General features: G+C 32.9%; 1 protein-coding gene and 1 non-coding gene across 2 annotated transcripts in view; one reads left to right on the top strand and one right to left on the bottom strand.

Annotated features, from left to right (window-relative positions):
- LOC106108288 (E3 ubiquitin-protein ligase MYLIP) overlaps positions 1 to 16610 on the bottom strand; it is a 29258-nt gene that overhangs the window by 9166 nt on the left and 3482 nt on the right. The window lies entirely within an intron of this gene.
- On the top strand, positions 1694 to 1766 carry Trnar-acg. The gene has a single exon. It is a non-coding gene; the product is annotated as a tRNA-Arg (tRNA).

The following is a 16610-nucleotide window of genomic DNA, read 5'->3' as shown; positions in this document are numbered from 1 at the left end:
GAGTAAAACTCAAGTTAGGTAGTTCGGAAAGGAATTTCACGAAGTTTTCGAACCATAAACTAACAAACGGTTAAATATAGTTGGGACACCGGCTGTAAGAAATATAACTAAAGAACATTTACAGTAGCATATTAAATACTAGCACTTGTAAATCCGGTCGAGTAAAAACATTTACTCAAGTCGACCAAACAAACGGTGCAACTGATGACATAATAAACCTAACATTATTATACTCTATGTCAAGGGGATAGAGTTCAATTTAACGTTAATGTCAGGAGCACGCTCACCTCTCGTGACTACCAACTCATTGTAAAGCAATTAACAACATTATATTGCTATTAAAATATACGTATAGAGTTCTAACGCAATAATTATTTTTATTTACAGGTATAACACATATTTACTACGTCACATATATTTTTATTTTATTCTGTAATGTAAACAAGTGTAAATATAAACGAACTTAGTAGAAGAATTCTTGCATAAATGTTGCCAAAAAAACTACTGATTACAGCCACTCCATTGACAAAGACAAATGATATAAAACGAAATCGTTGTAATATGCACACTTCTAAGCGTCTTTCTGAACTAACAGCTTAAAAGTAGCCTGCGGTTATAAATGACTAGTTGTTGCTCGCGATTTCACCCGTGTGAAATTAAAAAATACAGCCTATGTGACTCCCTGATAACGTAGCTATTAATGGTGAAAGAATTTTTCAAATCGGCCAAGTACTTTTTGAGTTATTTCAATACATACAAAAATACAAATGTTTTCTCTTAAAAATTAGTATAAACTACCAAAAGTTATACAACATGTTGTACCAAATTGCGAGCCGGTATAAATTTTGGATAACACAATACATCGTCTTGACCTATTCCCTCAGGATAGGCAGAGTACTTCTCTTCCATATACCTACATATATCAGTCCTTACGCATATACTATTGGCGCCACACTTGCTAAACGATTATAATAACAAGCAGTCGACCTTGTAGAACGTCGCGGATAATGTAAATAATTCATTTGTTTCTGCATTGTTCATGCGTTTGTTGCGTTTAAACATGCGTCCACTGCATGGTCCTTGCGGTTAGGAATGGAAAAGACCCGTTATAGTGCCAAATAAAAATACAGAAACATTCTCAATTCTAAATACACGGTTAGTTATTTAAATGCAGACTAAATCCCTTAATACTTATAGCTACATTACGATTCAAACTTTATCGCGGCTCAAAATAACGACGGACATGCGTTTAATTAGATGCGTCTTCTTCTATCCGCATTGGAAACTGACTTGTTCAAGCGTGTGCTCGCATCTAACCACGAACAACAATTAATTTTGAATTCTCTAATACATTCAAGGGCTTTACAAGGTTAAGTATTTCTAGAAGTCGCAGCGGTCATTTAATCGTCCAAATACGTAGCAAAATGCAAAGCAAAAAAAAAATAATTTGACGTGCAGTTCGAAATTCGAATTTAATTTGTGACGGCAAAAAATGGCGTCCATCTCACGAACCGCTTATACTTTGGTTCCAAGAATTTCCTTGACGTAATAACGATTAAGTAGTGTAAAAACACTCTTGACCATATAAAGGTGTGAGGAAAGAAATGATATCTTGTAGTTTGCTAATGTAAAAAATCGTACGACATTGATTTTGTCTGTAAATGTAATTATAAATTTTGTGTTATCTACCATGGGCCCTGTGGCGCAACGGATAACGCGTCTGACTACGGATCAGAAGATTCCAGGTTCGAATCCTGGCAGGGTCGCTATCTCACTTTTTTTATTTATTTCGTCAAAATTTAAAAACAAATAAAAAATGAAATACAATGCTATTTATTTTAATATCAATGTGAAACAATATTTTAATAAAGAGTAAATTATAAAAACACCTGCAACTGAAACATTTTTCTTATCTTTTGAAAAGTATTCAAACAACACATATAAATATATGCTTTAAATACAAACCTGTAAACAAAGGATTTAAAAGCATATCATATTTTCGTGTTATTACAATCATTATTTTTAATATATCGTAATGTTTATTACAAAAACTGCATCCTTATCATAAAAAGTACATCGTGACCGATTTGACCCTCACGTTTGACATTGCGGACATTTGCAATGGACAATGTTATTTAGTGGTTATTATTTGTAATTTAATATTGAAGAATGATTCCTATTCGACATAAATAGTTATATCTCTCGAGACTAAGGGCCAAATAATGAAACAAATCTTAAATAATTCGCTTCGGAAGCGACGCTTTTAAACTGATAGACGGTTAAATTTGTAAGGATTTTGGAGTTACACTTAAATTTTAAATGAAAAAAAAGAAAATGGCGTTTCAATATTCGGCCGTAAGTTTACTCCTACGTAAATAATCGTATCTCAAAATTAATATAATTATAATAATGTTTATGAAAATAAGTTGATTTGTTTTAATTCTTGATTTCCTTTGTCTATCATATGTTATTTTTGGACATACGATTGTTTACTTAGGAGCTACTACTAGCTAGCTACATTTATGAACAAAGCATTAATAATTTAAAACAATAGTACGTAAGATCGAAATATTATTTTCCTTTACAAAAACACTAAAAATAATAGAATTGTAAATATAGTAAATTGACAACCCTAGAATTACAAGCTTGCAGTTCAATGACCGAGAAGTGTTCCTTACGACTGGTCCAATGGGAACCGCGATAAACCGGGATGCACGTAATGAATAAATGATTACCGGTAATATGCTTGATAAGTACAAGAGAAAAACATAAATAGCAATACTTTCTTCCTGAGATGTTATTTAGATAGACGTCTCGCACTATATGTTTGCAAGAAAATCTCATTTGAAGTTGCAATTTCCCCGTACGTTCGAGTTCGAGTAACGTAATGTTCTTATGATTAGATTTTAATGCACTCTAAGAAATGTCTTAACATTTCGTTTATAGAAAATACTATTTTAAGAACAAAATGCATTTTTGCATGAAAATTTATGTAGTAGATACGCGTATTTATTAAAAACTAAACTACATTTAGCATAAATTGAAGATTTTTCCCCATTTATTTTGAAATGCAACTCCATTAACCTAAATTAAACGTCTAAAAACAAAAACACAAAGACGGCGCCCACTGAATCCAAGAGCGTCCTTCCACCATGTTTGCTACACATCCCGCTCTAACACATAACCGTGTCTCGCTCACTCTTACGTATCACGCACAAGACGCGTGCGCACTCCGGTCGATCTGATCCGAAGTAGAATCTAGTTGTTTGTAAATAAAGTCGACCAGTTGTACGATTGATCGTTAAACTAGTCTCGTGTTCTAAATAAGAAGTGACTGCCAAATTCATAGCTTGGCGTTTCTATATCCGTTGTTGAGGTGCAGTATACAGTCTAAACATAAAGATTTTTATAAATATGTATGACGTAACACATTAACACTTCGCTTTTATTTATTTTTGTTAATGTATTTGCTGATTGACCATTTATTTAGCTAACATTTTTATGACTTGAGATGTACGAATCGAACAGCAATTTTAAAATAATTCAATTCTTCTAAGTACCTGCCTTACGTTAATAGTTAGATACAATTGTAAGTCTGTCCGACCAAATTGCAAATAGTGTAATAACAATCCAGTGTGCAAAATATGTGATGGAATCGGATTGTGTTCCCTTACCTGACAGTGTCATTTTTAAGCTAACTGAGCCTTTATCTGCCAGTGGGACAGGCCCTAAGTCTAAAATTAAGACATTATAAAGTAATAAAATGTCCATTTCTAATAGTAGATTTAAATATAACTGTTACTTAGATCCTGGAGGACCGTGGCCAGAGATAGGCCGCAATGGAAGAAATTGCTGGATCAAGCCAAGGCACATTAAGGGCTGTAGAGCTATAGAAGACGTTACTTAGATCCATAATGTCGGTTAACTTTTTTTTTTCAATCATAGGTGTACAAAACTTAGCACGTTACGTACTCACCTCTGCAATACCGATATTAAAATACAAAGACGTGTAAAGGAAACGCTGTGAATTGCATTACAATTTAATTGGTAACTTGTTGACATCTATGTAGATAGCGATAAGGTTCAAATTACTTATCAGTTTTTGTCAAAACAATCAGAAATGAGGACAAGCAACAATGTAGTGTTTGAGGGTTAACGTACTCCGAAAATATGTCGACGTCTCCCGCCACTTTCACTTCAATTTCTACCAAAACACTGCGTTTATTTCGAATTTCTTTACGCTCTAGATTAGACTGTACTAAACAAAATCTTACTAATATTATAAATGCGGTTTAGATGTTTGTTAGAGTTTATCACCTAAACTGCTGAACGGATCTCGATCAAAGGCATAGTAGAGAAGTCTGGAATAACACATAGGTTATTTTTTTTTTAATTCCTCGATAACGAAAGCTAGTAGTGTAAGCAAATATACATCGTTGATATCCCAAACCTTTACGACGGAATCCACTATAATGATTATCTGTACTTACCTGTAACAAAAAGCATGTAAATTAAATATTATATTTCAAAAAAATTACTAACAAGTATAATACAAACACTTATGCGTGAATCTGAAGTTAGGAAAGTATATGACGGAGTGAGCGAGACAAACGCTTGAATGTATAGTTAAGAAAGAAATAGAATATGTTTCTCGCTTCCCGCTTATTGTGTGCATATACCAACTTCTATAATAAACTTTGACATGAACATTACAAGGTGGGGGACCTTTTATCCATTCTGATAACTTTGTGGGTTGAGGTGAAGGAATCGATTACGCTTATACAATGTGATGTAATCAATCGAGTTGATAGGTCATGTTCTATAAGGCCTGTTGGACTTATCTTAAGACTTCAAGACATCTTGGGACATTATTAACTTAAATTAAAAAAAATAGTAGATGACTTAAGATGTGGTGTCTGTTTCATTACCAAAATTATTTCTACCAATGGATTTTTATGCATATTACAAATTACAAATAAAATGACAATCTTAACCGCAAAATGTATGGCAAATTAGGTCGCCGTAAGGTGTAATAACAAAATTAACATATTTAAATTCAATTTGCGAGGACGCATTAGAATGCGAACATAAACTTTGGCTTGGGCATTGTTTAAAAAGTATTAAGTCAACACCCAGAACCGGAAGGACCCTTCAGAATATTGGTGTTTAACTTCCGCCTTCACTCGCGGAAATACACCCTCATTACATTTTACCTTTAAAGTAATTTAGTGCGAAATTAAAAAAAAAACTATTTGATTGTATTTTATCACTACGTTAGCACTAAGCTAAATTACCAGACAAAATAAATGTACAATCGCGGTAATTCGCGATGTTCCACTTAGAGAAAACCTGGGTTGTTCGTTACGAAAACTCCGCCTCTTACAAATAAACAAATACCAATTAGAATGGATGGATGGATGAATGTTTGTGGCCTAAACGGCTGAACGGATTTTTATAAAATTTGGTATAGATGTAGAAGATAGTCTGTAAGAACACATGGGCTACGCTATTTTTTTTAAATATACAGACGTAGTCGTGGGCGAAAGCTAGTGTTTATAAGACGAACACCGCGGTTTAACGCGACTGTATTGTGTGAACTATCACGTCATGTTCAAATTAACACAATTAGATTTATAAGATGAAGTCTTGAGAAATATTTACTTAGTCTGTTGACTCCGTGATAAGATCAAGCATGATCAAAATCAACAGAACATGATAATAATCTAAGCACACGTGTTAGATTAAATATCGTAGGAAACAAAATAATTTTTATTTAATTAAAATGTAAATGGTAGACCACCGGAAAATAGTAGTGTAGTTACATTGTAAAATTATGATTATCCATTGTAATAAATGTATTATTAAAAACTAGCTGTTCCCGTGCGACTTCATCCGCCTAAAATTATAAAAGTTTTATTTTGTTGTTTAATGTGTCAAATTATCAATTGCAAATGTCAAAATGACATGACATTATGACAAACCATGGTAACTTTGCTTCATTGATGTTGGCAGCAACTTATGGTCTCTTTCCCACATTAGGGTTTTTATCCAAAATTAACACCCTTAGTTTAACGGCGTGAAATATATAGCCTAAAGCGTGACGTAAGTGTAGAGCTTTTTATTAAAAATAGAATTATTCAAAAATAAGCTGTGATTGCTGACATCTTAGGCAACAAAGAAGTGTGTGTTTACGCTTTATTACAATAGTATAGATTTAAATCTGAAGTTGGGTAAGTATACGATGGAGTGAGTAAGACAAATGCTGAACGTATAGTTAAGAAAGAGATAGAATATATTTCTCGCCTCCCGCTTAAGAATTTTAGACAGTTGAAAATGTTTACAGTTTTAATAAATTTAATTATTTTAAAAACAAATGTTAAATTGATGTCGCATTTGAATAGCGAAATTTTACCTTTTAACAATACATTTATTGCGCAGAAATTCCATACAATTCTCTACGCTTTACGTTTCATTATTTAGTTTAGAATATAATATATAATGTTCACAATAACATGTTTACGGAAAACATTTGCGCAATTAATGACTATTTCTAAATGCAATAAAGTTGTCCTGTGATTAATAATAGACGAATCACGTATACTGGCTATCATACTAATATTATAAATGCGAAAGTTAGGATGGATGAATGTTTGTTATCTAAAAAGTTTAACGGCTCTTGATTTTTGTCACAGATTCAAAACATAATTTGGAAGAACACGTAGACTACTTCTTTTTCTTCTTAAAGTGCCTCTCTGGCTAGCGAAGGTTGGCGGTGAGCTCTCCCAATTTGACCTTAGACCATAGGACTACTAACTACGTTTTTTATTAAATTCCGCGCAGAAGTCGCGGGCAAAAACTAGTGTTTACATAATTTTTCATCGATAATTTATAACAGAAAACTGACTTTTCAATGAAAAGATCTAACGGATCTTCATAGGTATAATTTTGAGAAAAATGGTCAAGTAAATAATTAGGTAAACAATAGTTTTTATTTTATGATATACAAAAACCTAGATGGTGTTAATAAGACGTATGCAAATTTAATTACTCTATTGTTAATTTTTTTATTTTTGCGATTTTTTTTATCTTGTCACGTGCGTGACCACGACTTTAATTACAATGTAAATTTATTGTGTGAATATTTTACTGTTATTAAAAAAAACTGTTTATGTTAAAAAAAAATGACCCTATACACAAAAGTAACCTCTTAGGTTCCCAAGCAGCATATTGTTAGCTTTTTAACTATTTAGATGTATTCTGAATCCTTTATTAAGTTATTAGTGAGTAACATAGGCTGTTTTTTAAAAGCCGCGGGCAAAAGCTAGTGTATAGTTTAACAAAGGTAAATTTCAGTTTTTTTGCGCCATTTTAATGTTCATACACTAAAATGGCGCCAAAAAATCTCATTTTTTGTTTTACAATCATATGACTAGAATTCGTTCTATGTTAAAAGCATGAATAAACATTGTGTTTAAATGCGAAGCAAAACTTGTAAGACAGGTCAGATCTTTGCAGATACTCAACTCAATAAAATTGCAAAGCGACGCGCCTCCGTGTTTGTCGTAAATTATGCGCATATAAATATTAGCCGGGAAAACGTAGCCGCCATTTTGTTTTAACACAGATTAAAAAATAATGTTACATTGTTTACCAATATGATTTTTTTGTAGTGTAGTCTGTGTGGCATTTCTGTAAATAATTATTTTATGTGGCGAGTGAAATCCGAAGTTACAACTAGTATATAGCTAGTTAGACAACCAGTTTATTTCACGGAAATATACATTTCTAGTTTAACCGGTCCTATTTTGGATATTTGCAAATCATTTTATATATCACAAATCTGTATATTACAATTAATTAGGTTTGAGAGAGGATAAATATCTAAATACTAGCTCCCGCCCGTGACTGCGTCTGAGTGGAATAAAAAAAAAAAAGTAGCTTATGTGTTCTTTCAGACTATCCTCTACCTATGCCAAATTTCATCGAGATCTGGATGCAAATGTACAATGTATGAAATCTCCCTCATGTCCTTCGTAATTTTTTCTTGGCAAAGATTTCCCGACAGTATAAGAAAGATTTTCCTTTAGACTTCTTTATTGTTTCCTAGAAATTTAACTATTTTCAAGTTCACCTTTACTTTTGGCTGTCGTCCAAAGCTATACATATATTATAAAGAGGAAAGATTTGTATTTTTGTATGTATTAAAATAACTCAAAAACTAATGGGTCGATTTGAAAAATTCTTTCACCATTAAAAAGCTACGTTACCAATGAGTAACATAGGCTATGTTTTTTTTTAATTTCACGCGGAAGATATCGCAATGAACAGTTAGTTTTTAATATAGTTTTTCAAATCGGTAACTGTAGTGTTTCGTTTATGCGTTCATTATTTTACGGATTTTTCAACTGTCGATAAATATGTTGCTATCCTTGTATTTTTGATATGTTTTTGTGGAATAACAATATAAAACCCGCTACCCACTTTTATTTAACTAAAAAGTCGAACTGTCTAGTTAAAACTGTCGTATGTTGATTAAATGTTAACTGTCTATTAAGTTACATCTGAACGTGTGTTGTGGGCTTTATGATGTTTTTTGTTTTTGTGTTTTATTCTAGAATTGGCAAATATTGTATTTCATGGTAGCGATGAATTGTAAACTGCGATAACCTCACTCTAATCAGTTATCACTTGTTTATCCGGTATTACTGTGATATGTGACGTCATTCGAAATTTGGTTGTTACTGGGCGGAGGAAAATATTTTTGATGCAATTTTCGATGTAACTAATATTATAAATGTGAAAGTGTGGATGTTTGTTAAAGTTTGTAGCTTAAACTGTTGAACAGATCTAGATGAAATTTGGCATATGTAGAGGATAGTCTGGAAGAACACATAAGCTACTTATTTTTTTTTATCCCCTAATTTAGGGTAGGCTCCGAGCCCCTCGGTGGGACATATAGTGAGCTGGTGATGATATGATGACATTTGCGTCCGTAAATGAAAAAAATACATTGTCCATCTTAGTAATAATTCCACGGATTTCTTCTTTAGACATGAAAATGGATTTCCCAAAGTACAACATGATTCATATATTTCCTTATTCGTAGATAACAAATTAATTTAATGAACGTGTGATGGAGTTTTTAATTTTTTTGTAACTAGTGGTCGCCTATTGGTTAAAACAAATTTAATTAAACACGATGAAATATAGCAAAGATTTAGAACATAGTTTGGAACACAGGCTTGTTCCCTAAGTTTTTTTTTTTATTACTTTCTTAATTAAGAAACCTTTTTTCGTTGGATTTTAGCAACAGATACTTGTTAATCTTTAAGTATACTGTATTATATAACAGCTTTCTTACTTGAAAAGGAAACGAGTTCCTTGTAACGCTAAGATCAAAGGTCAGACACTTGCTAAACCGTACTCACAAACTACGTACGAATAATTATGTATTACTAGCTTTCGCCCGCGACTCCGTCCGGAATTTAAAAAAAAACAAAAGTGAGTAGCCTATGTGTTCTTCCAGACTTTGCTCTACGTCTATGCCAAATTTCATTGAGATCCGTTCAGCAGTTTAGGCTACAAACTCTAACAAACTTCTATCTATTCATCTATCCATCCATCCATCTAAACTTTCGCATTTATAATATTAGTTAGATTTGCGAAACAATGCTATTTAACATATTTTACAAATAAACAAGAGCTAATGAACAGAACAGACGTTCAAAATAATTCAAATAGGTCAATAGATTTATAAAAACCTTGGGCTATTGTCATAAGACTGTCATCCTAGAAATATCTGCTTTTTAGAGCGGGCGCACACCTTTGACTGAACTATCATCACAGTTGTTTAATCATGCTTTGATTCCTATAAGCTTATATGGAGGTGCGCTTACTACTCGATTTTTAGTTGTGCAACTAAACAGTTGAATTAGCTGCGAAACAATCGACGATCGCACAACGGTTGTGGGACAATTTAGTCAAAGGTGTGCCTACTCTTACAATGATTAGTTATATCATAGCGCTTTTGTTTTAACTAGCTATTCGCCCCAGCTTGGCCTGGTTGGCAAAGAATATATTTTCTGTCATATCCATATTCTTCCTGTTAATATCCCGTTTATTGTATAGCCAATGTTATTCACTTAATGTAGCTTTTAATGGTGAAAGAATGTTTGCAAATCGGCCCATTAGTTTTGACTTATTTTAATACATATAAAAATACAAATCTTTCCTCTTTATAATATTAGTATAGATTACGTCATAGTTTAGTATTGCTTTTATTTTTTATAAGGAATTCTGAGGGCAACGTACTTAAGATGCTAAGCTATTAATAGTCAATACTTTTTTAAACAATTATAAACAAACATTTCATGCATTCGGTTAATTGTTAGTTTAGCGTGGTTGTATGAAAACCGTAGTGTATACGTGACTACACTAACGTACGGTACAACGTAAAAGTTTCTCTCAAGGCAACCCACTGAGACCATTTATTTCTTTGTAAAAACTCCGTATGAAATCTATATTAATATTATTATTAGGAGATATTTATATTTCTGTATGTATTGGAATAATTGTGGACATGTTATGCGACGAGACGATGGGGACATAAACCAGATAGTGTTAAGAGTGAACGTGGATGACAACAAAGGAAGAGGAAGACCGAAGAAAGTATGGATTGTGTGAAAGAGGATATGCTTAAGGAGGGAGTGGATTCAGATATGACGGCTGATAGAGATGTATGGAAGAGCAGCACATACTGTGCCGACCCTCCATAAAGGATAAGGGCAAGTTGATGATGGAATAACTCAAACTGGGCTAATTTTAATTATGTCACCGTTATAAGGTAATTTTTCTGTAACATAGGTTATATTTAATTACTTTTTCGCTCGCGACTCTGTCTGCGTAGTTTAAAAAAAAAAAACAAAAATGAGTAGCTTATGTGTTCTTCCAGACAATCCTCTACATCTGTACCAAATTTCATCAAAATACGTTCATCTGTTTACGCTACAAACTCTAACAAACATCCATCTATCTAAACTTTCGCATTTATAATATTAGTATGATTAGTAGACGTAGGAAGAGATGGATGGATTGCGTGAAAGGTGACGTAATCAAAAAGGAGACATGATCAAAATACATTACATAGTTATATATTTAGTTCATTATGTTTTTATTACTGAGGGTTGCCACTGATGTGTATAAAAGGATCATATTAATGTAGCTGACGACGCCTATGAATGTAGGGAGTAAAATAAAATATGAAATACTAACTAAGGAGAAAGTCCTTGTAAGAGTTAATTTGTAACTGTTCTGTGTTTCTAGCGGTAACATAGAACCATGAACTCTGTCGACCCCTTATCGGCTGCATATCGGTTACCAAGCGCTTGTTATTACGTCAATCGCTATTTGTACGCTGTAATTATGTGTTGCAGTAATGATGGGTAATTAGACTTATCGCAGAACATCCGATTGATTATTCTCTTGCAATTATTTTTTAATAAAGCGTAAATCTTTCATACATTGTAGACGATAATAAAAATGTCTAATCAATAGATATTTTGTAATTAATGGAATAACATAACGTCAGGCTCAACAAAAATTATGATTATGTTGTTTTCATTAGTAACATTTCACATAGATGAGATTTCATGCTTCCCGCAACATATCTTCGGAAATAGGGGTATCTGAGTTCAAGTTTATTTCATTATAATAATTTTAAACAATAATTTATTATCAGTCGTTGGACAAAATACAATAAACGGATTATAACGTCAATCAATAAGAGGCTTAAATTTTTTTTAGATAAGAGTAAATAATCCTCTTTATAAAATAACTTTACACGTGTTGCCTGGACAAAAGACAGATATTGATATTGCCGTATCTAAGTACGAGCTTGCGAATTCGTCTGTGTGAAATTAAAAAATAATACAAATACAACCTATGTTACTTACTAAAAACGTAGGTTTTTAATGGTGAATTGCCACAGTAGTTTTAGTTACTTCAATATATACAAAAACAAAAAAAAATACAAATATTTCTTTTTCATAATAGCATTTGAGTATAAAGGGAAATAATAAGAAAGATGTAAGTGCACAAGAAATTTCAAAATACTCTCGCATTGTGAATACTGCTTGGTCTAGTTTGCTAAAACAGGTAAAAATATAGTCAAACCGTCCGTTAGCAACATTGTCAATAGAGGTCGCAATGGAGATAAAAACAAACGCAGTGAAGCGTTTTTATCGAGGTGAGGGTGGGAAGGTACGAAGTAAGCCAAGGTCTACCGTGCTCCGTGTCACGTCTGCACTGAATGCACTTTTATCAAGGTATTATCGACCTTTATGTTTAGTAAATAAAGCATAATTTAGATCTATATTGATGTATTAATAAGTCTATAGGGAAGAGAGTAATGGCAATAAGTGCTCAAGAGTGGGCGCACATCTTTGACTAATCGAACTACTGTTGTGCGATTGTCGATTGTTTCGCAGCTAATTCAACTGTTTAGTTGCACAACTAAAACCGAAAAGTTACAGAAATCAATGCGCGACTAAACAGTTGTGCGATATTTAGTCAAATAAGTTCGCCTTCTAAGTGCACACAAACTTTTAATCGGCCGATAGTTTAGTCGACAGACATAGAAAGAGATGGATGGATTGCGTGAAAGATGGCATGATCAAGAAGGGAGTGATGACTGAGATGACGGATGATAGAGTTATTTGGAGGACGTAAACCCGGTGCACCGACACTACGAAAGTAGGATAACGTAGGGGGGATGATGACGATGATGAGTTTAGTTGCTTTGGTATAAACATCTTTGGTAGTGCGCATTACACCAATCTTATTTTATATGATCTTAACAATCTATCAGCTGATTAAGTCTTTGGTCATGGGATTAAGATAAATTGGAATTGTGACGAAACTATGAACAAAGTTCTTAAACTAGTGAAGATATAAAAAGATGGCGACGACCAACGGATGCCGTTCAATAACACAGCGAAAGCAGTTTTTGAAACATATTAAAACGGCAATAGTGAAAGTTGTAACTTGGAGGATGTTCGAAGTTCCACGCATTTCGTAACAAACTCGGTTTTATTTGTGACATGGATAATCAGTATTAAAGCCTATAATCATATTAATATTATAAACTAGCTGTTCCCGTGTGGCTTCGTCCGCATGATATTATAAAAAAAAATATTTCATTCTTTACATTTGTCTAATTATCAATTACAATCGTCAAAATGATATGACATGATGATAACCTTGCTTTCTTAATATCGGCAGCAACTTATAGTCTTTTTCCCACATTAGGGTTTTTATCCAAAATATTTATCCCCTAAGTTTAATGGCGTTAAAATATAAAATCTAAAGCGTGACGTAAGTGTAGAGCTTTGTCTTATAAAAAGAATTATTCAAAAATATGGTGTAATTGCTGACATCTTAGGCAACAAAGAAGTGTGTGTTTACGCTTTATTATAATAGTATAGATACGAAATTTAGACGGATGGATGGATGTTTGTTAGAGTAGCCTTAACAACTGGTAACTAACTCAAGAAACTTGGTATGAATAGTATAGGATAACCTGGAAAAACAAATAGGCTTCTCTTTTGTTTTTATACCACGCGAACGGAGTCGTGGGCGAAAGCTAGTTCTTAAAATAACGTGGGAATTCTATAAATATTTTTATCATTCAACAAATATCTCAAACTAAAAGAGTATCTAATTATAATTTGGTTTAAAAAACATTACTGACGTCAGTAATTACGATATTACTTATTATTACCAACCGGAACTTAGATATCAAATACATATGTTATCTTTACAGTCTTATCAGACATGTTTTATAATTACGAATGAAAGCAGTGTCTGGTCTGTTGCAACATAACGATTAGATACTCTGTGGTTCCCTCTGTGGTTTACTTAGATACGAAAACATATATCTCTTTCATTTTGAAAACACAGAGTTAAAAACATTTCATCCAGACATTTCAATAGTAACCTAAAATACGATAAAGAAAAAAAGCCTGTTAGTTCAAAAGGCACATAAACGAGAATACATTAAATATTATTTTACATATTTTTTTTAATTAAATCCATGTTAGTAGTTAAACTATGCAAACGGTTTTTGCCGCGAAATTATTAAAAAAAATACTGCGTAGCTATTGTGGATAATCTGTACACGCTGTCAGTTGATATCCGACTGAGATGACGGTAGATAGATTAACCTGGAGGACAAAAAGCTGTTGCGCAGAAATCTGGAAGTAGGATAAAGACGAGGAGATGATAATTCTAAAATTCCTTACAATAATAGGTATGTTTTACTTACTAATTGGGTTTTCCATCTTTAGAATCATAGGATAAATTGCCGCATATAAACGGTACGTAAGAAACAATTACAATTTTATTGCTCAATTACGCGGTGTGCAACCGTGACGTCAGAGTCCAAAGTCCGTGGATTTATTGGGAAAGCTGAGTGTGTTACGTAACTAATCCTGAGAGTATTGTAAGACGTTTTAAACTATCTTACGGCTTTTGGAGACTCACACTTTAAATCACACTTCATACTAATATTATAAAGAGGAAAACTATGTTTGATTGTAATGAATAGACTTAAAAACTGCCGGGCCGATTTTTATTCTTTCACCGTTAAAAAGGTAATATTTCTTTGAATAACATAGGTTATAATTTTAATGTTTTTTTAATTGCAAATTGGAGTTGCGTGTGGAAGTTAGTATTATTATAAATGCAAGTTTGGATAGATGGAGGCGTGGATTATTAAGTACCTATCTTCAAAACGACTTAAGGAGGTCCGATTAAATTAGGCTTTTTTTTTTTTAATTACGCGCGGATGAAGTCTCAGGAAAAACAAATCTTTGTAAGTGGCCATCATTATATGATCGTTTCCTATTTTTGTTCTCAGTAAACTAGTTAAACCTGATAAGGAACTTAAAATAAGTTAGGTTAAGGTTCTTTTTCCTGTGATGATGATGGTCACCACTGCTGTACACCCAAACATATTGTTTTTTCTCTAATATCAAAGTAAATGAGAGAGATAGAAGTTTTAATTCATATGTTGATATTGGACACTCATATAACCATGAGTTCCCAAACAAATGAAACATAACACTAATTATCAAGGACTATCCGTACAAAGTCCACTCTTGTAAAGGTTCAATGTTCAAACTATCAGATTGAATTATTTTCAAGAGCTTCAAACATTTAAATTGGGTTACCACGAGCAAGTGCCAATTGGCCTAGTTGCTGAATAAATTAATAACATAGAGAAATAATAAAAAAACTAAACTGCAAATGTAAAACTATTGCTAGTCCAATTCTCTAGATCTCTATAGAATAAGAATAATATGCAAAAAAAATGGAGTATAATACCATTAAAACTTTAAGGCTGCTCGCAATTTCGACACAATGTACAACGTAACCTTAGGTATTGGAACGTAAAGGGATGTGGGATTTATTCCCGAGCGTATTCCTGCGTTTTCAAGCGGCGTAAAACTCACCCGTGTATAACGCCTATATCAAGCTGCTATAAAATTTGAATCCTATTATACCCGCATGACAATATGACGTCACTGGACAAAGTCCACGTACCCAATTGTAAAGTCCAAATAGAGGTTCAATGATTTTAGTATCCAATCAAATGATTTATGCCTAGCAATAAAAGTTTAAGAGATTTTTTATTTCAATTTATGACTGAAGTTGGAAAATCCAGTCCAATACTTAGGTTAACACACTCAATGCCGACTTGCCTGGAGTCTATTTCTATTTTTGTAGTGGCGTGAAAGGTGTTATATGGGACAAATCGCTTGCTAACAATTTTGCAATAATAGTTACATGCTGTTCTACTTGGTTATTTTCCACTGACAAACAAAAACTAGGTGAAACATCATTTTTAAAAACTACACATAAAGCATTTCGTAACGTTCCTATTTCTAATTAATTGCGTATTGTCAGCACTTTTATTTACTTTTAAATAAGCATTAAATTTGACACCATACCTATTGTAATTTACATGTTTTCAATGACATTTAGCAATTGTAAAATTGCGAAATTTCTAGGAATATTGTTGACACGAAATATACGTCATTGTGTACTTAAATACCTATAAATGAAATGTGTTCAGAGAATTAAATTTACCCTCCACTTAAGATCACCTTCAGCACCTTTTTTATTTTTTATTTTTTTTTGGTATCGGGAGGGGGGGGGGGTATTCTTCGAACGATACACTTTTAAAAAGACAGGGTTATGTGAGATTTTTACTCACCAAAAACCTCGGTGGCCGACCTCAGGTGCAATTTGAGATCCCGGGATCTCCAGAAGAACGCACCGGTGCCCTATGCACCGTGTTGCTTTCGTCGCTGCCTTTATTTTGCAATCTGGGCCCAGCCTATACTAATTGCTATACAATTTAGCATCTATATTGCTATGACATATTAATATTTTACAAAAAAGGAACAAAGGTATCTCGTCTTCAACGGCGCGTATTTGTTTTCAGTTCTATTATTAAAAAAAATAACATTTGAATTGTTTTCAACGTCATCGAATATCTTATGAGGTTAATTAAAACAAGACAGTTACAGTCATTAACGATTATGAGAATA

Source organism: Papilio polytes, unplaced genomic scaffold, assembly GCF_000836215.1.
Source record: "Papilio polytes unplaced genomic scaffold, Ppol_1.0 DF821733.1, whole genome shotgun sequence".
Classification (NCBI taxonomy): Eukaryota; Metazoa; Arthropoda; class Insecta; order Lepidoptera; family Papilionidae; genus Papilio; species Papilio polytes.
The sequence above is the reverse complement of the archived record's forward strand: the minus strand, read 5'-3'. Positions and strand labels throughout refer to the sequence as shown.